Source organism: Sus scrofa, chromosome 7 (genome assembly GCF_054392235.1).
Source record: "Sus scrofa isolate SSC_HxYL_T2T_F1_AM1 chromosome 7, Sscrofa_HxYL_maternal_Yorkshire_Landrace_v2.0, whole genome shotgun sequence".
Lineage (NCBI taxonomy): Eukaryota > Metazoa > Chordata > Mammalia > Artiodactyla > Suidae > Sus > Sus scrofa.
Window position 1 is genome coordinate 83,169,973 of NC_139389.1, and position 23,838 is coordinate 83,193,810.

Genomic DNA, 23,838 nt, shown 5'->3' on the forward strand with positions numbered 1-23,838 from the left:
TATATCAGAGTATTTTCTAAAGCACAGATACTTTCCCCCCAAGAGGAATGTTACTGTCGGCAGTTAAGATAATAAAACTTCCATCCCATTACATTTTTTCTGGCCACACCCATGGCATGAGGAAATTCCCAGGCCAGGGATCAAACCTGCGCCCCAGCAGCAACCCGAGCTGCTGCAGTGACAATGATGGAGCCTTAATTGGCTGAGCCACAAGATAACGTGCACTAGTACATTTTTTGATACAGTGGCTATTGCATGGTTTTAGACTCTTTTAAAAATAAATGATATTGGAAGTTTCTGTCATGGCTCTGCGGTTAACGAACCCAACTAGCATCCATGAGGACTCAGGTTTGCTCTCTGGCCTTGCTCAGTGGGTTAAAAAACCAGTATTGCCGTGAGCTGTGGTGTAGGTCGCAGATGCAGTTTGTGTAGGATGTTGCTGTGGCTGTGGCACAGGCTGGCAGCTACAGCTCCAATTAGACCCCTAGCCTGGGAACCTCCATATGCTGTGGGTGCAGCCCTAAAATAAATAAATAAATAAATAAATATGATATTGTGAGCATTTCATTATGTCAATAAAAATTACTCAGATATGTATATCACATAACATTTCATCATCAGGATGAGCTAGTGTTCTAAGGTCCTCAGAGGGAGCAGACCTCTAAGGGCATCAGAGAACTAGGGTTAATTATGGGGGGAGGTGCTGTTCTTATGTCTCGGGAAAAGGGCAATGTTATAAAGAGGGGTGCAGAAAGAGGAAACACCCTGGGGACATTCCACACTTCATCTTAGGCTCAGCTCTGTTTAGGAACAGAGCCAGCATTATCCTGAGCACAGCTTTTGCAAGACACTAGAAATGTAAAACATTCTTAATGAATATAGCAATGCAAATAGATGGTATTTAAACATTGGCAACTGTGTGATGGAAGCAAGAGATGGGTAGAAGCCAACTTCTTTAAGGTGGGAGCACTTCAATTATGCTAATGTACCACATTGTATACCTAGCTGGAAATAAACACAATTAAGATAAAATTCTGGAAAAGGTGATGCTTGCCTGGCTTTTTACAAATACTGAGTATTATAAATTTCACCTTAGTAGGATCCCTCCTGACTATGTCTCTATATAGCAGTACCTAGAGGGATTCTTTTTTTTTTTTTTTCCTTTTTTGGCTGCACCCATGGCACATGGAAGTTCCTGGGCCAGGGATCAAATCTGAGCCACAGCTGCAGCAGTACCAGATCTTTAATCTGCTGTGCCACAGTGGGAACTCCCCTAGAGGGATTCTTTAACTCAAACCTTTATGAAGATAACAAAGGATTGATAGGCCCTTGCAAAAAATTAGACCCACACACCCACACATAATTTACTGTATAAACAACAGCTTGGTAGAGTATGACCCCATCATCTGTTCTGCCTCTGCTGTTAAGACTCCACAGGGGCAGTTTCCATTGCGGCTCAGCAGGTTAGAAAGGATGCAGGTTCAATCCCTGGCTTTGCTCAGTGGGTTAAGGATCTGGTTGCTGTGAGCTATGGTGTAGGTCGCAGATGCGGCTCAGATCCCAAGTTGCTGTGGCATAGTCCAGCAGCTGTAGCTCCGATTCAACCCCTAGCCCGGGAACCTCCGTATGCCTCAGGTGCGACCCTAAAAAAAAAAGCAAAAAAAAAAAAAAAAAAAAAAAAAAACTTCCATGGGAACCCTACCCTGCACAACCAATGTTCTACAATGGTTGACCTTTCTCTGTTGTACTTTAGACCACTCTTGCCCCCGCCACCGGACTTGGGGATGGTCATTTGCTTCAAGGCCCTGTGTAACTCACAGATATTTCAGAAATGCCTGCTTTTGTACCCACTTTAGTTGTATTCTTTAAACAACTTTTATAAAGGGGTTATTAAAAAAAAAAAAAACCTGAAAATTCTTCTTGTTCTGACAAGTAAAAAGCCCCAAACCTGCTTCATTCACCATGGTTTTGGGCCTGTTCTCCTTGGCCCTTCCCCCTGTTCTTCCACTGTGTCTCATTTCTGATTCAGACTCTCCTTTTGGGATCTGTTTTGTGTCTCTCAGCCACCCCTTTTGAACCCGATGCTGTGGCCTGTCCCTGGACTCCTAAACTTTTGCCCTGGCACTTGCTTTTAGAACTCCACTGGTCCATGCCCTCAAGGCACAGGCCAGCCTATGCCTTCTTCCTACTATTTTGGTTATCGTTCTCAACCTAACAACCCCCCTCAAAAGTTCATGGTGCCACAATAGCATTTATCTGTTCATGATTCCTCAATTTGAGCAGATCTCGCAGGTAAGCTGGTCCATGGGCTGGCAGCTGTGGCAACTTGACTGCCATTGGTAAGTCCATTTTGAAGATGGCTTTACTCATACAGCTGGAAAGTTGGCATTGGCTGGCAGCTGGGATTCAGGTGGGGCTGTCAGCCAGGGCCTTGGGTTCTCCTCCATGTGGCCTCTCTGGATGGCAAAGTTGAGTTTCTCCTGGCATGGCCCTGTGAGTAGCATAGCTGGACTTCTTTCATGAAAGCCAGTTCCTTCCAGGGAGCAAAAGTAGAAACTGCTAGGCCCTCTTAATGCCTGGGTTTAGAAGTCCCAAAACATCACAAAGCTGTGTCTGTCAAAGGAGTCACAAGGTCAGTGCAGATTCAAAAAGGGAGAAGAAAAAGATTTCCCTTCTTGATGGGAGAGTTGCTGAGAACCAAAAGTAGCCACTGCAGTCATCTCTGGAGATACAACGTTCCACAAATCCATGCCGTGCCCAGCCCCAGCCCTAACTTCCAGAACTTCAGCACAAGCATAAAAGCTGTGGAACTTTCTATACCTGGAAGGGATTCTAGATAGAAAGCCTGTTTTGTTTTATTTGTTTGTTTGTTAGTTTTTTGCTCTTTAGGGCCATACCTTTAACATATAGGGGTCAAATCATATCTGCACCTTCCAGCCCATGACACATCCACAGCAACTCGGGAACTGAGACTTGACTGTAACCTACACCACAGCTCATGGCGATGCCAGTTCCTTAACCCACTGAGCAAGGCCAGGGATCCAACCACATCCTCATGGATACTAGTCGGATTCCTTTTCGCTGCACCACAATGAGAACTCCTAGAAAGCCTGTTTTATTAGACTTTGTGGAGCATGCTGCCTGATTAATTCATGGCTGCAAGACAGTATCATTCTTTCCCTCTCTGGGCTGAACATTCTAAGTCAGTGCTCCTTGGTATTTTACTCTCTCTTCCACAATCAGCTTTCTTCTTTGCACTGTGGCAATGTGTGGGGTGTTTTTAGTTTCCCTTTTCAGATTAGAATCAATTCCTATTTGTATTCTGAATTGAAAATGGTTTTACCATTGAGTTATGCCATGCCTTATAATGGCTCACCTGCAGTTCTCCTACAATGCAGCAGGTTAAGGATCCAGCGTCGTCACTGAATCAGCTTGGGTGGATGCTGTGGCCCAGTTCTGATCTCTGGCCTGGGAACTTCCACATTCCACAAGTGTGGCCAAAAACAAAAAGGACTCACTTGCAAACAGAAGCTCACTGGCCTTTTGGGGGGGCTCAGTGACATCCACGAGTCTTCCAGGGTCCAAGCCTGTTTAAAACTTGGGCATGCAACTTTGCACTTATATCCCCAGAGCAAAGCAAATGAGTCTCTCACACCTGAGTGATATGTTTATAAACATAGGAGAAGCTAGTGTTCCACTTACTGTTGCTGTGTAACAAACTTCCCCAAAACTTTGTGGCCACACCCATTTCATAATATCTTACAGGTTACATCAATCAAGAATTCAATCAAGTTTGACTGGGCAACCCTTCTGCTTCCTGTGGCATCATTGAGGTTACTCAGTGATATTCAGCTTGCAGACGTAATGGTTTAGAGACTCCAAGGAGCAGGGGGAGGGGAGGTGGTCACTCACATGTCTGGCTGGAAGGCTGGGCTCTGTTGGGACTATCTACTTTGGAGTCCTACATGCAGCCTCACAAGCATGATGGGCTCAGAGTAGCTGTACTTCTTAGATGGAGGCTGGATAGTCCATTAGTGGGTGTTCCAAGAGAATCAGACAAAAACTGCAGAGCCTTTTTTTTTTTTTTTTTTTTTTTTTTTTTTTGCCTTTTCTAGGGCCACTCCCTCAGCACATGGAGGTTCCCAGTCTAGGGGTCTAATCGATGCTGTAGCCACTGGCCTAGGCCTCAGCCACCACAATGCAGGACCTGAGCCTTGTCTGCAGCCCACGGCAACACCAGATCCTTAACCCACTGAGTAAGGCCAGGGATCAAACCCGCAACCTCATGGTTCCTAGTCGGATTCGTTAACCACTGAGCCATGACGGGAACTCCTGCAGAGCCTCTTTGTACTTAACCTTGGAAGTCACACACATCACTTCAGACACATTCAATTCATCACTAGAAAGTTATTGGCCAGTCGAATTCAAAGGAGAGGAATTAGACACCTACTGCTTGATGGATGGGGAGATGATAAGGTCATCCTGTAGAAGAGCTTGTGAGACATGCAATATGTCTTTGGAATGTGCCATCTGCCATAACCAGTTTGGACCTCAGTGTGAAGTTAGACAAAGTTGCCTCTCCACTCCTACAGACCTAGTCCCATGACTCTCCTCCTGTTTGTTGCCTTTACCCTCAAATTCTTCCACAACCCAGATTCTACTTTTCTCTAACATCCCTTACAGAACTTCACTATTTTGAGTCCCACTTTCCTCCTGACCCCATTAGATAACTGGAGGCAGCACTTGGCAGTGGAAAGAGCGCTGAATGAAAAGTCACCTCCCAATGCTTCTACCAGTGATCCAGGTTCTCCTAGGCAACTCACCACAACTGCAGTTTTCTCATTTACATGATACAGGCATGTGGGTTTGGGGGATAAGATAAAACCATCTTCAACATCAATTCTAATCATTCCTAAATCTAATATGAGTTCAGGAGTAAACAGATAACCACAAAAGATCGCTATTTAACCCTGCTAAAAATATTTAGTTAGCATCGTTCTTCAACAATTTTGAGTAAATACAGAAGAGAGGAGTTCAAATGTCCTTTGGCAGCCACAAATAGGTAAAAAGCTAGCAAAAATATGAAGAATGCCACTGAAATGACCACGAATGGTTTGTTGCAAATACATAATCTAAGGGATGTATTCTAAGTTCCTCCAGTAATGTAATAGTTCACTGAACATTAGCATGGTTGTGAAGGGGAGACTCTACTGGAAGCAGTGACCCAGGGGTGCATGTTCTTTCCATTTTGTGGTTATACAGTAGTTATACCATCTGGACATGTGACCATGGAGGAAGACAGAAGAATGGAGAGGGTGGGGACCACACAGGCATATTTATGTGCAACTCAGAAGTAGAGCACATCACTCCTTCCCACATCTTATTGGCCAGATTGCTGTCACAGGGTCTGAACCAACCTGTGAGAGAGTCTGGGAAATGTAGTCTTCCTTTGTGCCTAGAAAAAAAGAAATGGATTGGCAAACAGCTAACACATGACAGGACCACTTACAAAGGAGATGTACTTTGTTTCCACCTTACACCATTTGCTGCTTGGGGCCATTTAAAGAGCTATTCATTGTCCAACCAATTGGATTCCATAACCCAGATCTCTCTTTGGTGGTTGAAATAGCCAGAACATGGTGTATAAAAGCACATACACACATTCTCTCTCTCTCTCATTGCTAGCAGCAAATGTGCTAACAGCATAGTTGATTTGGGTCTATTAATAATGGATCCTCATAATAAGCATAGCTCTGTGTCAGACACCGGGCTGTGTGTTTTACTTTCGTGCATTATCTCAATTGATCTTCACAGAATTGTGTGAGGCAGTCATTCATTATTATTCTCATTTTACAGATGAGGAAATGAAACTCAAGTGAGATAATTTGCTCAAAGTCATCCCATGACAAAGTGGCAAGGTCGGGACCCATATCTGAGTCCATCTGGTTATCGAACCAGTGCTCTTAACTGCTATGCTGTACTGACCTCCCATGTGTAAAGACACTGCCAGAGTGAGGAGGAAGGAGATCCCATGGGGAAGGAACTTCAGGCTTTTCTCATCTTATAGGCACAGTAGTTCTAAGTGTGACTTTCTGACCCTCCCAAGAGTTTTGCATACATGACCTGGACGGAAGCTGCACACAGTCCAGCTTTATGTTGCACCACAGGATGACGTTCCCACTGCTCTGCTCTGTCTCAAAGCCCGCTCCATTTTCCACCCTGGCACAGGGAATGATCCCAGTGTGGAGCTTGGCTATAAAACTCAGCCTGCACCACACTTGCTCACACTTGATATATTGCCATATGCTATCTTAAAATGCTTGTATGTGCAGCTTAATCTTTGCACCTACAGGGGAAACGAGACCAAAGCCGTGCCTTTCCCCCAGCACCTAGTGCTGTACAAGGCACAGCAGAGGTGTCCGAGAAACACATGCTGATATAGAGTGAGCAGCCATGACGTCACCTCTGTACCTCAGTTTCCTCCTTTATAACATTAAGGGTTTTGGCAGGAGAATATCTAAGGGCTCATCCAGCTCTATGATTCTACATATTGCTAGGCATTCCTCTTCAAGGGCATCCTGTTCAAAAACTTCATAAATTTTTCCTGCAAAGCCAAAGTCACTGAATGGTCACAGGGCAAGGATAGTCACATATTCACTAACTAACTAACCTTTCCAAACACATGTGATTATAACTGAGTTTCCATAAAGAAAATTGCCTTTTAAAGTGACAGGAAGCCATTATTGTAAAATGACTAATAATGCAGCAAAGAGCCGTAACGTGATTCTTGCCCAAGTCATTAATCAATTGATGCATTTTAACAAGGAGCTTCCTTATGCATTCGCTAGTCATTTATTCAAATCAAGTAAATACTGTCCACATTGTCCACTGAGAAAGAACACGATGATGTATTAAGGAATTGAGAAGACCACATTTCTTGGAGAAATTTTACAATGAAGGATTCTTTCAATAAAGTGTTTTCAAGGAGTCAGATGGCCCTATGGGCTATGCAATGTGTTTGCATATCTTGGAGCCTCATCGAATTCTGTCTAGCAGCCTAATGCAGTGAGGTTTAAGGCTACTCCCCTTGCCTCCTGGATCAGTTGCTCTCACACTTGGGGACAATACCATTCAAGAGGCAATAGCTTGGTAACAAAGACCCTGATAGCCATTTGTACTTTTAAGTCAATGGCTTGCCTCCCTTTCTGGTTTATCAAATACGTAGGTACTTTGCAAACCAAAAGCTTCGAACTTAGGTGGGTTTCGTTGGAACCTGGCAGCATCTCCTAGCAGGATTTGTCAGCTCTATTCCACAGCTATTATCACTTCCACAAGGAGAGGACAGAGGCAAGATAGTTCTAGGACCTGCAACCAAGGACTTTTTCCTGTTTAGAAGGAAATGCTCAAAACAACCTCAAATGTGAAGCTACTGGAAAACTATAGATGATGATCCACTTACCACTAACCAGGATATGATAACATTGAAGGTCAGAGCAGTCAATAGGTGCCAAGTTAGGGCAAAATTTAGACCAGAATATATCTACCCAATGGCAAAGTATCTCGTAAATTCAAGTAATTTTTTTAAAGCATATCCTTTAAATTTAGGTAAGGATATAGATATATAGAGAGTGATTTTTTTTCCTTTCATATGGGCTGTTGAAACATCCTAGAAACACTACCTGGGACTTTTCCCAGGAGTTTTGTGATCTGATTTTTGCCAACTGGCCTCAAACACATCTGTACACACACTCGGAGACACGCATGCCAATACAGAGTTAGAAAGCTTCTTCACTTTTTACTGTGGCCCCCAGACACTTAGAGGATTCCCTGCCCCCCAGAAAGAACATTGCCAAGGCTTCTGCAAGTGTGGAAGACTGTACTCCTTCCTTCTGAAGAAATGATGGAATTAAAAGGGAGGCTCAAAATCCGAAGCAAAAAAGGGAGGCTCTGCGTGGGCAACATCTTAAGCCACCTCACCTTGCATTCTTATCATACATAAGGGTCCATTCGGAGCTGTAGCCACCAGCCTATGCCACAGCCACAGCAACACTGGATCTGAGCTGCATCTGTGACCCACACCACAGCTCACAGCAACTCCGGATTCTTAACTCACTGAGTAAGGCCAGGGATCCGAAGTAAACAAAAACACTAATTTGAAACACTAATATGTGCACCCCAGTGTTCACAGCAGCATTATTTACAATAGCCAAGATATGGAAGCAAACGAAGTGTTCATCAAGAGGAGATTGGATGAAGAAAACATGGTATGTATACACAATGGACTGTTGGCCATAAAAAAAAGGATGAAATTGCTATTTGAAAAAACATGGATGGGCCTAAAAGGTATTATGTTTAGTGAAATAAGTCAGACAAAGGCAAATACTCTATCACTTATATGTAGAATCTAAAATTTTTAAAAAAGGCAAACAAATGCATATAACAAAACAGAAACAGACTCACATGTCTAGGGAATAAACTAGATGAGACCAATGGGGAGAGAGAAGGGGGAGGGGCAAGATCAGGCTATGGGATTAAGACCTACAAACGACTATGAATAAAGTAAATAAGCTACCAGGATATATTGTACAGCACATGGAATATAGCCTATACTTTGTAATGACTTTAAATAGAGTATAATCTGTAAAAATAAGAAATCACAAAAAGAACTTGAGAACAAAAAATCAATAAATTACTGAGTGGGAAAAGGCTCTAACTTGTGCTCAGTTCTACAAACATAGAGTCCTGTCATTGCTGTTTACCCTTTCCAGTCCTAATCCTTAACTTGCTTGACCAAAAAAAGTCTCGATAGCTCTCTTCTCTTCTCCGCCATCCTATGTGCAGTTGAATTAGTTCTTTGCCATGTCTTCTCACGAGACTTTCAAGATCAAGCGATTCCTGGCCAAGAAGCAAAAGCAGAATCGTCCCATCCCCAATGGATTTGAATGAAAACTGGTAATAAAATCAGGCACAACTCGAACAGAAGCCATTGGAGAAGAACGAAGCTGGGTTTGTAAGGAGCCTCCGCACATGAGGTGGTGCATGTGTTTGTGCTGCATGGCGGTCACGTCCTTGCATCTTCCCATATCGCACTGAAAACAGCACAGCCACAGCTGGATGTATCAGGAAATGGGTTCTCTTTATGTTGTTGTTTCTGTATAGTGCTTTGCCTCAAGAATAAATATGTGAAGGCCAAAAAGAAAAAAAAAGTCTCAATAATCTGATCTTTTTTTAGCAAGAGCAAGATTGAATTACAGCTGGATGTTTCATTGTCTCATAGGGAAGAAGTTTTCCCATAAGAGCAAAGACTACATCACCCTCACTCCCACCAAAGAGAGGCAGCATGGGAAGCACAAAACTCCTTCCCAGGAGGGTGCAGAGAAAGCAGGGAGGGGCGAGGAAATCCCCTTAGGCTCTCCTTATACTGTGTGAACACAGTCTCTCCAAGTCCAGGGCTAATGGCCTAGCACTTTATCCCCTGGGAAAAATATTAGCCCTTAGCAAATGAATAGACCTTGAAGTTTTCCTTCAGGGAAACAGGTACTATTCAAATCTCTGCCACAGCTGAATGCTAATGTACAGCCACAGCAGGAGCAGTGAAGGTACACTGCCTGCATGATATTGGCCCCTAATTAATCAAACTACTTCCAGGCCTGTCCACAGCCAATGGATTATCTCTAATTTAGTTCAGTGCCACATGGAAGTGTATATTTCTGCTATGAATAGAGCTCTAAAGGTTTATGGATTCTAAAGGCTGGAAGATGTCTTAGGGCCACTGAGCCCAAAAGCCAGTTCCATGCACATCCATGATTCTGTCCTCAATACATGGCCAAGCTGAAGGTCTTGACCTTCCTAGATGAGGTCCCCTCACACAAGGATGGGCAGGCCGAGGCTGAGCTCCTGGTTGATCTGCTCAGTGGGGCTCTGAGGGAAGAGAGGAGAGCCTAATGCAACAGCAATGATGTGGCCAAGGTGCATCATTAGAATCAAGACAGGATGCTGGGGGCAAAGGAGAATTTGGGTGAAGATTTTTAATGAGAAGTATGCAGAGACAAGGGGAGAGAGTGTGGACAGATCATCCCACACATGGGGCCAAGATTCCTTTTGGATGCACACTCATGGGTTCTGGAGTGAAATCACAAGCCAGGTTGAGGTCTTCAGGGGTACGAACCACCACCAAACAATGAGAACTGAAGAGGATGGTGAAATGTCATCCAAAGATATTGACTGATGAATTAGGAGTCAGCAGCCCTGGGCTCCAGGTCTGACCTCTGGGGAAGCAGAATGAAGAGACTGCAGAGTTGTTAAAGCATTTCCAGTGTTGCAGGTACTCAGTAGTCACAGGGCTGAGGGATTTTCTGTTAAAGCTGGCATGGTTGGCATTTCCCACCCTGATCAAGAAGGTTCATGCACAGCAGTCCCCAGACCCCCGATGGCTGTGATAAGTAAATGTTTTACAGCATGAATGTCCTGGAGAGGAGACTTCTAACAGGAAATGGCAATAGATCCTCCTAGGAGAATGTCTTTCTCACAAACCTCCTAAGAATCATTCTAAATGTCACCACACATAAACCCACTTGATCATTTCTTAGGAATTGTGCCTCTCAGAGCTCCCTCTGAATGCATCCCTAAGGGGTGCTCTGAAATCCATCACTGAGTTGTGTGGAGGCCACACCTCCCCCAGCTGCTTTCAGCCACAACAGAACATGACAGGTATACTGTGGCAGGCCTTTCTAGAAAATGTGGGACTCCTCTAATGGCTGATTTTGACTCGAGAACAGCCGACAGCCTCACCAGATTTCCCTAACTGCACAGCAGTCTACTCCAGCTTCCATCAACCTTCCTTTCCTCCCTCCACAGGGGTCAACTGCATCTCAGACTGATAGCTCTCGCAGCATCTCCTGAGTCCCCTTGTAACCAAGCAAGACCCGATGAGGCCTCCCCAGAGTGAACCCCTATTCATGTCCTCCACCTGCCTTTTTATCTATAGAAAAACTTTAATCAGGAGTTCCCATCATGGCTCAGTGGTTAACAAATCTGACTAGCATCCATGAGGACAGGTTCGATCCCTGGCCTCACTCAGTGGGTTAAGGATCCAGCATTGCCATAAGGTGTGGTATATATAGGTCGCAGATGTGGCTCAGAGCCTGCGTTGCTGTGGCTGTGGTGTAGACCAGCCACTGCAGCTCCGATTTCACCCCTAAACTGGGAACCTCCATATGCCTCAGGTGCAGCCCTAAAAAAAAAAAAAAAAAAAAAAAAAAAAAAAAAAAAAAAAGAAATTAATCAAAGAATCAATTCAATCAGATAACTGAGAAAATACAGAGAAAATGGAAAACAGTCAAGCAAGACAAAATAATAATAGTTTAGCCATTCAACAAAGTCCAAGACCTTTAGTTAGTTCTTCAAAGATTATAGATAATATTCTGAGCCATGTCCTTGGAGCAGTTTTGCTGGTGCTGAAACTCCCACCGAGTGGAAGAAGTCAACTGAATACTGCCTACAAGCACATGGACCCAAGACCAGTTGGAACCAGAAGGTTGATGACACCGACTCCCAATTACCTCACCACCCACCAATCAGGAAAATGTCCACAAGCTGATCAGGCCCTGTCCTCAAAAACTCTAAGATCCCTCCCTACTCCCTCTGCAGGGCAGAGGGAACAGTCCTTGAGGCACAAGCCTGCTGGGTTCTCCTCTTTGCTTGGCAGTTAAAGCTACTTTTTCTGTTTCCTCCAACCCTGTCTCCACATTTCTATTTGGCATTGGTGTACAGAGGCAACCAATATTTCAGCAACATCTTCCTCCCTTCCTCGCAGGTATTTCCCTAAACATCCCATCTAGATGCCTGCTTCCTGGAGGCAATGCCACTGTGAACCATCTCTAGATGAATGAATGACTGGCTGTTTCTCATTGTTCAGCTCATTCAGTTAGAGCCATCAAGCAGTCTCTGTGTGGAAACACTTCTACAAGGTGTTGCCAACAGAACCCATGTGGAGATTTGGGTATAGGGCTGGCAATGGTGTTCTCCTGTAGGGTCTTTGTTTATTGACTGATTTGCATTAAGGCTTAAGGGATTTCTGGGACTAGAACCAAAGAGTTATCAATGGCTAGGGGTCAGGCACAACAGACCAGACTGGAGGAATAAAAAGAAGCCAGCTTAGGAGTTCCCGTCATGGCTCAGTGGTTAAAGAATCTGACTAGGAACCATGAGATTTTGGGTTTGATCCCTGGCCTCACTGAGTGGGTTAAGGATCCGACATTGCTGTGAGCTGTGGTATAGGTCACAGACATGGCTTGGATCCCACGTTGCTGTGGCTGTGGCGTAGGATGGCAGCTGTAGCTCCGATTAGACCCCTAGCCTGGGAACCTCCATATGCCACAGGTGCAGCCCTAGAAAAGATGAAAAAAGAAGCCAGATTACAATGAGGCACTGGGCGCCTCTGAACATCCACCAGTGAAACAAATGCCAGTGGACTAGTGACTGTCGTCTGAAGCTGCCTCTTCCAAGGAGACCTATCGGAATTTGCCTGCCTTGGGGTAGGGGTGGGGGTACCATTTGCATAAAAGCAAAAGTATTGACCCTCTTGCATTGCTGGTACAGTAGTGGAACTGCTGGGGAAAACTGGCAGTTCCTCAAAAAGCTAAATAAAGAATAACCACATGATTTAGCATATAATCCTAAGCATATACCCAGAGGAATTGAAAGCAAGGACTCAACAGATACTTGGTACCAATGGTCAAAGCAGCATTACTCACAATAACCAAGGGGTAGAAACAACATAAGTGTCCATCAGAAGATGAATGGACAAACAAAATGTGATATGCCCATACAATGGAATATCATTCAGTGATAAAGAGGAATGAAGTTCTGGCACATGTTAGAAAATACATGAACCTTGAAAGTATCATGCTAAATGAAAGAACCCAGGCACAAAAAGATAAATATCATATAATTCCACTTATACAAAATATCCAGAATAGGCAGATCCATAGAAACAGAAAGCAGATTAGAGGTTACCAGGGACTACGGGAGGGAGAAATAGGGAGCTATTTTTTAATAGTTAAGAGTTTCTTATGGGGGGGTATTTAAAAGTTTTAGAAATGGATCGTGGTGACAGTTGCAGAAAATTTTCAATGTAATTAATGCCACTGAAACATACACTTAAAACTTCTTGAAATGGAAAATTTTACTACATATATTTTTACTATTTAAAAATCCATGATGTAGGAATTCCCATTATGGCTCAGCGGAAGCAAATCTGACTAGGATCCCTGAGGACACAGGTTTGATCCCTGGCCTCACTTCAATGGGTTAAGGATCCGGCATTGCAATGAGCTGTGGTAGTTTGCAGACGAGGCTTAGATCCCACGTTTTTGTTGCTGTGTCTGATTTGACCCCTAGACTGGGAACTTCCATATGCCAAAGGTACAGCCCTAAAAAGCAAAAGGAAGGAAGGAAGAAAGAAAAAAAGGAAGGAAGGAAGGAAGAAAGAAATTCACTTCTGTAGTGACTTGGAGTCCACATTCTGTGCATGGGTGTAGAAACAGCCACACAATGGAGCTATACCTTTTAAACCATTTCTCTCCTGGTCCATGACTCTGCAGGGGTAATTTGAGCAGGCACTGATGATGATAAACACCACAGTTTAGAAGATGTTAAACCAAGCTTATCAGAGCTCACATGGAGAAACAAATTAGGCAAACGGAAGTAATTTGAGCTAATGAAGTTTGATTCCAAACATCCAGATCAATTAAGCTTCAAGTACTTGCTTGGGTTCCTGTTCTGGAAGGCAGGGAGGAGCTGCTGCCTAGAGGATCAGGCTGGGAGTTCTAATTGAGAAGGTCTGAAAATAAAGCTGACAGAGCCCTTCAGCGCTTCATGGATAGACTTCTCAGGTCCTACTGTTTGAAATGAAGGGAAAGTGAGGGATGCATCCACGAGGACCCAGTCTGGGAAGAACAAAAATCAAGATGTACAGCAGTGAATGGTTTGGTAATGTTTCTAATGAATTTATTGTGCATGTGCAAACAAATTGAAAGAGTGAGTTTTGGTAATATGAGCAAGAGGTGGGCTCAAAGAGAATTTGCCCATTTCAATGGATGGAAAATAAAGTAGAGAGCTCAGAAATTCTGGGTCCTCAAAGCTGAACAGTGAAACCATGCTCACTTCCCACCTGTAAAAGATAAAACTGAAAATTGCATCAAAATAGAAAAAGCTTTTTTTAACACCACATCTCAGAGCAAAGACCAAACCAAGGGTGTTGCCAGCGGACCTATGTTAGGTTGACGGGATTAACGTGGCTCCCAGTAATTTTTCCCATTGGAAAAAATGGTTCAGGGAAAAGAGATCAACAGTATGTTCCCGTGGAAGCATTTTATGATCAAGGTACCTGTAATCAAGTAATCAAGTCCAGAAAGAAGTATGTCTTGAAGAAAATAGTGACCGTGTCTACTAGAACATAGGCCTAACCAGAAAAAAAAAAAAAAAATAGATTAAAACAATGCCACCACAACAAAATGCCCGTGAGAATTATATTGTCAAAATTCTACCAGGAGTTCCCCTTGTGGCTATGAACCCAACTAGTACCCATGAGGATGTGGGTTTGATCCCTGGCCTTGATCAGTGGGTTAAGAATCCGCATTGCAGTGAGTGGTGGTGTATGTATGTCGGCAGCTGCAGCTCAATGTTGACCCCTAGCCCAGGGAACTTCCATATGCTGCAGGTGCAGCCCTAAAAAAAAAAAAATTGAAAAAAAAATGCTGCTATCCTACAGCAACATTTGAAATACAAAACAACACTTAGGCTAATTTTTCTATGGGCAAGAATGTGCTGAATTCAGGAGGGCAGTAAATATATGTGATCAACAATGGATCGTGGTAGATGGAACTTCTGTTCTCAGTTACTGGCTCCTGCCTTCTAGTAGGATGGTTTATCCTCACTCATTTTATGCCATGTGAGTTATTGTTGCACCCTCTATAGGGAAAATACATCCCTGTATATGGATACAGATAGGATTTTGTCAAGGAAATGTGAGGGCATGTGCATGTCTGAACAAAAGCTTTAGATGTGACTACATAGTGTTGCACTCTGTGGCTCTGCCCTCCACAATACAGAACAACACAGTCCAGAGAAAGTCTACTTTGTCTAGAATAACAAGTCACACCAAGTCCAGCCACCTCAAGCAGAGCCGCACTTGACCAACAACATTCATGTAACATTAACAAGAAAAGCATGTTTATTGTAAGGCATTGAGATTTTGGAGTTCTCTGCTGCTGTATAAAGAGTTGATAATACAGGTGTCATCAATGTATTTCAGGCCGTAGTCCTCAATGACATCATCTGGGGAGTACATATAAAGAAAAATCTGAGCTCTGGAAAGAGGAGAGACCGGGAAAACAGACTTAATCGCCATGGACAAAAATATAAGAGGCAAGTCACAAGAGAGCTATCCTAGGGGCCAAATTTAGAAAAAAAATGCTCTATGAAAACAGGCAAGAATGTGATGAATTCAGGAGGGAAGTCCATATCAAATAGACCTGAGGGTACAGGAAAGAAAAAGGCATAAGACATGACCTTAAATTTAGCAAGAGGAGAACATCGATGCGTTTGACAAAGATGATCTCAGTGAATTGCGGAAAAAGTTAATTGGCAAAAAATGGATAGAATATGAGGTCAGAACAGGGGGTAATAAGTACAAGTGACATTTCTAAAGTAAATTTTTCATAAACGGAAGCAGAGGTAACTGGAAAGAGTTGAGAGGTTTAGGCAATTCTGGGACTTTTGTTTTGTTTTCCGGATGAAAATAATACAGAATGTTTACATGTTGATGGGGAAAATCCAGCAGAAAGCTATCATTTCAAGGTAATATGATAAACTAATTAAATGAGTGATGAATATTACTAGATTTTCTATTTCAGTCTGGGGGAGCTTTGGAGTAGGGGTTAGCTCCACCATGGCCTGAGGAGGAAGTTCCCAGACCAGGGGTCAAACCCATGTCACCGCAGCAAGTCAAGCCACAGCAGTGGTGGGCCCTTCACCACCAGGGAACTCCACCATTCTAGTTTTTATATTGATGTCATTTAAACATACCATTGCCAGGAATCCAAAGAAAAATATTAAAATCCTGCAATGCCAGTTATTCTCTTCCCACCAGTTTCCTGAGAATCCTAAGAAACCCACAGACAAAGAATAACAAATAATTTAAATGGTTGTTTAAGCGCCCAATACACCAAAGTCCCAATAATGGTTGACTAAGACCTTACAGCTCAGGCCTCTCCTTCAAGTCCTGAATCTCATTTTTGGTATCTTAATCTCTCTAGAAAACTTCAGGAAGAAAGTCAATCAAAGTGAGTGGTCAGAATCCAAGGTCTTGAATCCACTTACACAAGTGACCGTAGCGACATGGTGACACTGCACGGTACAGCAGGAGAGTGAGCCAAATGGCAGAGTGGCACCGAGACGGGGTGTGAGGGGTCTGCCTCCCAGTGGCCTCAGAGCTTCCCTACCTCTGCCTGCCCCATCTCCCCCCACATGGAAGAGAGAGCAAGGGGAAAGGGGCTATGTCTGTACTTCTCATGTCACAATGCCCCACCCATAACCTATTAAGGACTTGTCAATGACTTGAGTTCCAAGAATTCACACTAGTGATTCTTCTTCTCTTAAAGAGGTAGCTACAAGGATGTAGGCAGAGTTGGTCCTGACATGGCAAGTTCTCCTCGCCCTGTGTAGGTGAATCATTGGGCTATTCTCCATGAGCAACCTGTTCACATTCAACTAGGAACTTCTGCAGACCCTGTCCTAATCCAAATGCATGTCCTTCCTAGTGGAAATTTCAGATGTGGAGGCACAAGACTGGCAGAAAGACTTGGGGTGATGCTCCGAAGCCCTCCATCTTCCCTCACCATATATCTCACTCCTGCAAAATTCGGTTTCCTTTGGGACCCTTATGCACCCACCATGTATAGGCTCTTCACCATAAAACCTCCAGAAAGTCCCTTATGATGTTTCCTCTCTCCCCCCCAGGATGCTCAAATAAACATTCTCTTTCCAAATAGCCCATAATTATCAAATCACTTGATTTTTATTGCAAAGAAAGCATAATTACACCCGAATCCAGTGACCATGCTTTTTGGGTAGCTCCAAGAGGATTTCATAATTCAGAATTAATTAGGCAATAAGAGAGAACAGGAGGCATATTTTAGGGTATTAATTCATGCCAAGTTCAAACCCATTCCATCTCTGTTGCCCAGTGTGAATAATTACACCATTAATCCAAGGCAGGAGGAGAGCTATTGTGACTGCAACACATTTTTAAGCAAATAAAGAAAAATGTCACTTCTCCCTTTCAACTAATGCTCTGAATAGAGCTACATTATAATAATATTTTATTTATTTATAGGGCATAAATTCCCTTGAGCTCAATAAACTATAGGATAAGCAAATTGCTGGTTTAAAAGGAAAACCAGAACTTTTCTAGCTAATTCTGAATAAAAAACATTAGACAGGGAAAATGACTAAGGAGAGAAGCTGAACATTTATAGAGAGCTTGGAAAAGGGTTAAAAGGAAGAGGCTATGATGTGGCTTTTTCATTCCGTTCTCTCCTTCTCTCACACACTCTCCCCTCGGTGACTTAGATGGGTAGCAGTCTGGAGGAGAAAAGTTTTGTGAACATTTTGTTTTGTTTTGGTTTTTGGTTTCTTTTTTCTTCTTAGGGCAGCACCTGCAGCATATGGAAGTTCCCAAGTTAGGGGTTGAATCAGAGCTGCAGCTGCCAGCCTACACCACAGCCACAGCAGTGACAGATCCAAGCCGTCTCTGTGGCCTACACTGCAACTTGCAGCAACACCAGATCCTGAATCCAGTGATCGAGGCCAAGGGTTGAACTCACATCTTCATGGACACTATGTTGGGTTCTTAACCCACTGAGGTACAACGGGAACTCTTCATGCACATCAGCCCTGTACATGACTCCTGACTCAAATCATCCTTTGCTGTTAAGGTGATGCAGGTCAGCCTTCTCCCCTCCCCACTTCTAAATGCCCTTCCCAATGCATGTATGGTTTATTGAGCATGAAGAACTGGGAGAATCAATGTGGCTTCCCATCCAGAGCCTCTTAGGATGGATCAGAAATGCACAGGGTGACATGTGTGGGCCTTCCTAGCCTCACGGTGTTGAAGAGGATGCTGGGGATGGACAGAAAGCCAACACTACGGGAGGGCAGTCCACATGTCCTCCAGGACCAGAAGGAAGGAAATCAAGGCCACCGCAGGCAGATCCCCTGAGCTACAGGAGTCCCAGAGGCAATGGGAAGCAGTGCACACTGGCCTGCACTAGCCCTTCTGCAGAGCCGCGGCATTGCCCCACCCAGCCGTGCCAGTTGGAGCAGATGGGAGACCCTAAAGACACAAAGGCAATGAACATGAGTTGGAGGTAGGCAGGGCAAGACCTTTGTCTCAATGGCATTCAGTTTGACACTAACAACCCATAGTTAATGAGACCTCACAGGTTAAGGGCTCAGCCCAAGACTGTCCCCCACTTCAGATTCCAATTGCTAGTGGATACAAGGTTACCCACATTTCTGTCTGATTTGGCTACCAGGTCAGGGGTTCCCATGACCTCCTTATCAGGTTCAATAATTTCTATAACAGCATACCGAACCCAGGGAAACACTTTACTTTCCATTATCATTTTTATTTTAAAGGATATTGTAAGGGATACAAATAAAAAGCCAGATGAACGGGTACTGGGGTGAAGTCTAAAGTGTCCCTGAGTATAGGCGCTTCTGTCTCCATGGAGTTTGGGTTGCACCATCTTCCTGGCACATGGATACATGGAAGCTCTTCAGACACCTTCACTTGGGGTTTTTATGAATGTTCCATTACGTAGGCATGATTGATTAAATCATGGCCAATTGATGATGGACGCAATACCTTCTCGCCTCTCCAGAGGTCAGGGGGGTGAAACTGAAAGTTCCAACCCTCTAATCACATGGTTGGTTTCCCTGGCAACCATCTCCCCATCCCAAAGCTATCTAGGGGTTTCCAGCCACCAGTTATTTCATTAATATAAGCTCAGGGATGGTTGAAAGAGGTTTGTTATTGAATGGCAAAAAACGATCCCACCACTCAGGAAGTTTCAAGGGTTTTAGAAGTTCTGTGCCAGAAACAGAAGATGAAGACCAAATACATCTCTCTCTTAGTATATCACAACATCACTGTTGGGGAAGTCAATTTACTTTATCGAGCTTCAGTTTCACTATCTTTAAGGTGGTAATAATATTATGTTTGAAGGTGAACTACTTCGATTGCTACTTTTGCCTGCCAGCATTTTTAGAATGTCAGCAATTTCACATAATTCAAACTAATGATTAATTCAATCCTTTATTCATCACTGTGTGTAAATTATGTGTTTAGAGATGAGAATTTTGTTCAGAAAGGCATAAAACAAAGTTTCTGGCCATGAATCTTATAGGGTAGGGTAGATAAATAACACAGAGAGAGAGATGTAATCTATCACCAGGTGATAAGCGTTAAAAAGGAAAATCAAGGCAAAGGATGAGTTCCTGCTGTGGTGCAGTAGATCCAACTGCAGCAGCTCAGGTTGCTGCAGAGGCTTGGGTTTGATTCCCAGTCCAGTGCAGTGGGTTCAAGGATCTGGCATTGCCACAGCTGCAGCTCAGATTCACTCCCTGGCCTGTGAATTTCCATATGTTGCTGGTGTGGCTATTAAAAAAAAAAAAAAAAAAAAAAAAGCAAAAGTCAAGGCAAAGAAATAGAGAGTATTTGTCCAGATGGTTGGGAAAGCCTTTGTTGAGGAGGTGACAATTAAATAGAGACCTGATGGAAGCAGGGAACAAAGTTCTGAATATGGACCATTCCAGAAAGAGGAAAGAGCAGGGGCAAAGGCCCAGGGAACAGCAGGGAGTCAGTGTAGCCGGAAGAGAGGGTGGGATGGGGAGGATGGAGGAGGAGAAGGTCAGAGAGGAAGGGTTTTTGAGTTCAATTCTAAGTTACATGGCAAGTCCCTGGAGAATTTCAAACAGAGGCCAGACATGATCGAACTGCGTGTTTTACGAGATCACCCTGGTTGTTGGAGACGATGGCAGGGTGGGGAGCAGAGGAAGGAGAGGGAGGAAAACCACTTAAAACATTACTGCTGTCATCAGGAGGGAGACAGCGGTGGCTTGAACCAAGATAGCGGCCATGTCAATGGTAAGAAGGAGTTATATTTGGAATATATTTTGAAGATGGACCTAACAGGAATTACTAGTGAATTAGAAGTAGGATGTGAAGAGTTCCAGTGTGGCTTAGCAGTAATGAACCTGACTAGGAGGAATGAGGATGCAGGTTCGATTCCTGGCCTCGCTCAGTGGGTTCAGGACCCTGAGTTGCTGTGGCTGTGGTGTAGGCCAGTACTTACAGCCCTGACTGGATCTCTAGCCTGGGAACTTCCATATGCCTTGGGTGCAGCCTCCCCGGCCCCCGGCCCCTGGCAAAAAAAAAAAAAAAAAAAGGCAACCCACAGGACTGTGTAGCTAAGAGGATTGTGGTGCCAAAGAAGGACGAGTAGAGGGAGGAATAGGTTTGGGAGGGTGAGGATGAATCAGAAGTTTTGCTCTGCACACAGTTGCATGTGCTATATACCTCCCAGATATATTTGGGGAGTTTGGACAGACCAATCGGAGTGTAGAGGAAAGATCAAAGTCAGAGATAGTATCTCCAGCTATTTGGGGCTGAACTGAGATTAAAAACGCTTGCACACACATGGGGATGTCTAAAAAGCTGTGTGAACATGAGGAATAAAGAGCTGGATGCTTCCTCTCAGTTGCTACATTGTGTTCATAATATTTTAGTAACTAAAACTTTCTTCTCACGTTCTAATTGATCTTCTAGTCAATAAATTGGGTAATCGAAGTTTTAAAAATGCACATCTCTCTTAAAATTCAGTAAAACTACTATTAGTAAATCTTCTGCTAGTAGTTTTCATTTGCCTGAATAGCTCCCTCGTGTGAGGGGAAAAAATCTGTTCTGGACTAGACGTGAAGGAACTCGATCTGGACACGAGAGGGCGCCATGTAGACAGTCAGTGCGCGCGGGAACTGAAAAGGCGGCGATTGAGAAAGATTCCTTCCTTTCGCTCTCTGCTAATTTGTAAATCAGGGCTCTTAGGACCATGAATCAAGGAAGGCAGTCCCCAGGCCATTGGCGTGTGACCAATTCGGGCAGGGCCTAACAGGGCCAGACAGGGTTTTTCTAGAGCAAGTCCTTGGCAACGCTCATGTTCACTAGAGAAGAAAAAGGAAAATAAAAACATAAAGGAGTTCCTGCAGTTGCTCAGCAGTAACCAACCCGACTAGGGTCCATGAGGATGCGAGTTTGATCCCTGGCCTCGCTCAGTGGCTCACTGGGTTAAGGATCCAGCATTGCTGTGGCTGTGATACAGGCCAGTAGCTACAGCTCTGATTCAACCCCTAGTCTGGGAACTTCCCTATGCTGTGGGTGTGGCCCTAAAAAGAAAAAAAAGAAGAAGAAGAAGAACATAAAGGAGAAAAAGAGGGAAAAAATAAGTAAAAGGTAAACCAAGAGGTGCCTGCTATGGGGAGTGGGAGAATTCCAGAAATTCAGAACCAGAAGGGGCCTCAGAGACCATCTGTTTGAACCTTCTGTGTCCCAAGTAAAGAGACTAGTGGGCTTCCTGAAGTGAGAGTTCAATGCCTTCCCAGGCTGCTTTTCTTACCCAGTGTTCTTCATTCTCCCCCATGTTATTTTCGTGAAGTGTCTGAAGCTTGTCAGGTGCCTGCTGGATGTCATTTTATCCTCAACAAGCCCAAACACAAGCAGAGACCTATATTGTATGTGACTTTTGCAGAGTCCCAAATGCTCTGTGATGTACCAGGCTAGAGTGCTACCAGGTCATCAGTGTGATGAAAATGATGAGGTATGAACAGACACTTCACCAAAGGGGGTAAATAGATGTAAATAAAATAAAGAGGCTGCAAATTAAAGATGGGAAACAATGGGAAACATTTTTTTCCTCCTCCTTGGTTTCAATTAAATTTGGACTTACCTGTCAGTTGTTTAATTCAAACACCTAGTCATTAGAATCAACTCCTTTTCCAAATATGGGAAAATTTGAGCATCAAAACAAATGACAGTAAAGGACTGGATAAAGTAAAACTTCACAAGTCCACAGTGATGTAGATAAATGAATGTATATGGAAATAAATAAACAGGAGCTAAGAGAAGATGTTTTCTTACATAAGAAAGTCAACTAACAAATGTAGAAGAAATGATAGAATTGTAAAATCACCACTTGGCAGCCATCCTAATGATTTTTTTAGGCAAAACCCATCACAACTGGTAAGTGAACATTTGAAGAATAATGGGATATTACAGGGTTTCAAAGTATCTCCGTACAAGAAACCTATACACTACAAGAGATAAAAGAGCAACTTTAGTATTTTACTGGAGAAATTTGGCAGGTCTGACTTTAATCAAATAATCAAATGTAACATCACCAGTAATGGGACTAATTGACAGCAAGTACCTCCTGATGTAATGCACTGAAAAGAACTCAGCGTCTCACCATGATATCTTGGCAAGGGGTCCATAACCTGGATCTAATCATGAAGAAACATCACACCCAAACGGAGGCCTTTTCTACAAAGTAACTGACTGGTACCCTTTTTTTTTTTTTTTTTTTTCTAAGGGCTGCACCCACAGCATATGGAGGTTTCCAGGCTGGGGGTTGAATTGGAGCTGCAGCTGCTGGCCTACGCCAGAGCCACAGCAACGCAGGATCCGAGCCGTGTCTGTAACATACACCACAGCTCATGGCAACACCAGATTCTTAACCCACTGAGTGAGGCCAGGGATTGAACCTGCGTCCTCATGGATGATAGTCAGATTGGTTTCCGCTGAGCCAGGATGGGAACTCCCCTGGCTGGTACTCTTAAAAAATTGTCAAGGTCATGAAGTATAAAGACAGATCCAGAAACTGCTCCCGATTAAAGGAAACTAGAGACAAGATGAATACAAGTCATAATCTTAGATTTTTTTTTTTTTTGGCTATAAAGGACATTAATGAAATAATTGGAAAACTATGAATAAGTTCTGTAGGGTACCCTGGCTGGTACTCTTAAAAAATTGTACTTGAAGTCCTAACTTTTTTTTTTTTTGGTCTTTTTTAGGGCCACACCCAAAGCACATGGAGGTTCCCAGGCTAAGGGTCACATCGGAGCTGTAGCTGCCAGCCTACACCACAACCACAGCAACTCAGGATCTGAGCAGAGTCTGCAACCTACACCATAGCTCACGGAAACGCTGGACCTCTGATCCACCCAGCAAGGCCAGGGATCGAACCCACGTCCTCATGGATACTAGTCAGGTTCGTTAACCACTGAGCCACGATGGGAACTCCTGAAGTCCTGACTTAGTAAGACAAGAAAAGGGAGTAAATATTATAAAGATTGGAAAAGGAAATAAAATAATCAAGTTTCAGAAATGATATGACGGTCTACCTCACTTTAGGCGACACAAGAGAATCTGCACACTAATAGAACTAATTAGACTCAATGAAATCGATATACAAAAATCAATTCCTATACAACCACCAATTAGAATATGTATTTAAAAAAAAAACAATGGCAATAAAATTATAGGCTTCCTAGGAACAAATCCTACAAAGATATGTAAAACATGTGCAGGTCAAAATAATAAAAGCTGATGAAGAACATAAAAGAGGACTGAATAAATTCTAAAAATATAATTGTTGGTGGATCTGCTGTAGCAAAAAATCTACAGATTACCTGTTTGAAATCTATTCACCACCTTCTTTT

At 43.4% G+C, this 23,838-nt stretch overlaps 1 pseudogene; it reads left to right on the top strand.

The window, feature by feature from the left end:
* Positions 1 to 8,859: 8,859 nt before the first annotated feature.
* On the top strand, positions 8,860 to 9,014 carry LOC146401693 (large ribosomal subunit protein eL39 pseudogene; annotated as a pseudogene).
* The last annotated feature ends 14,824 nt before the right edge of the window (positions 9,015 to 23,838 follow it).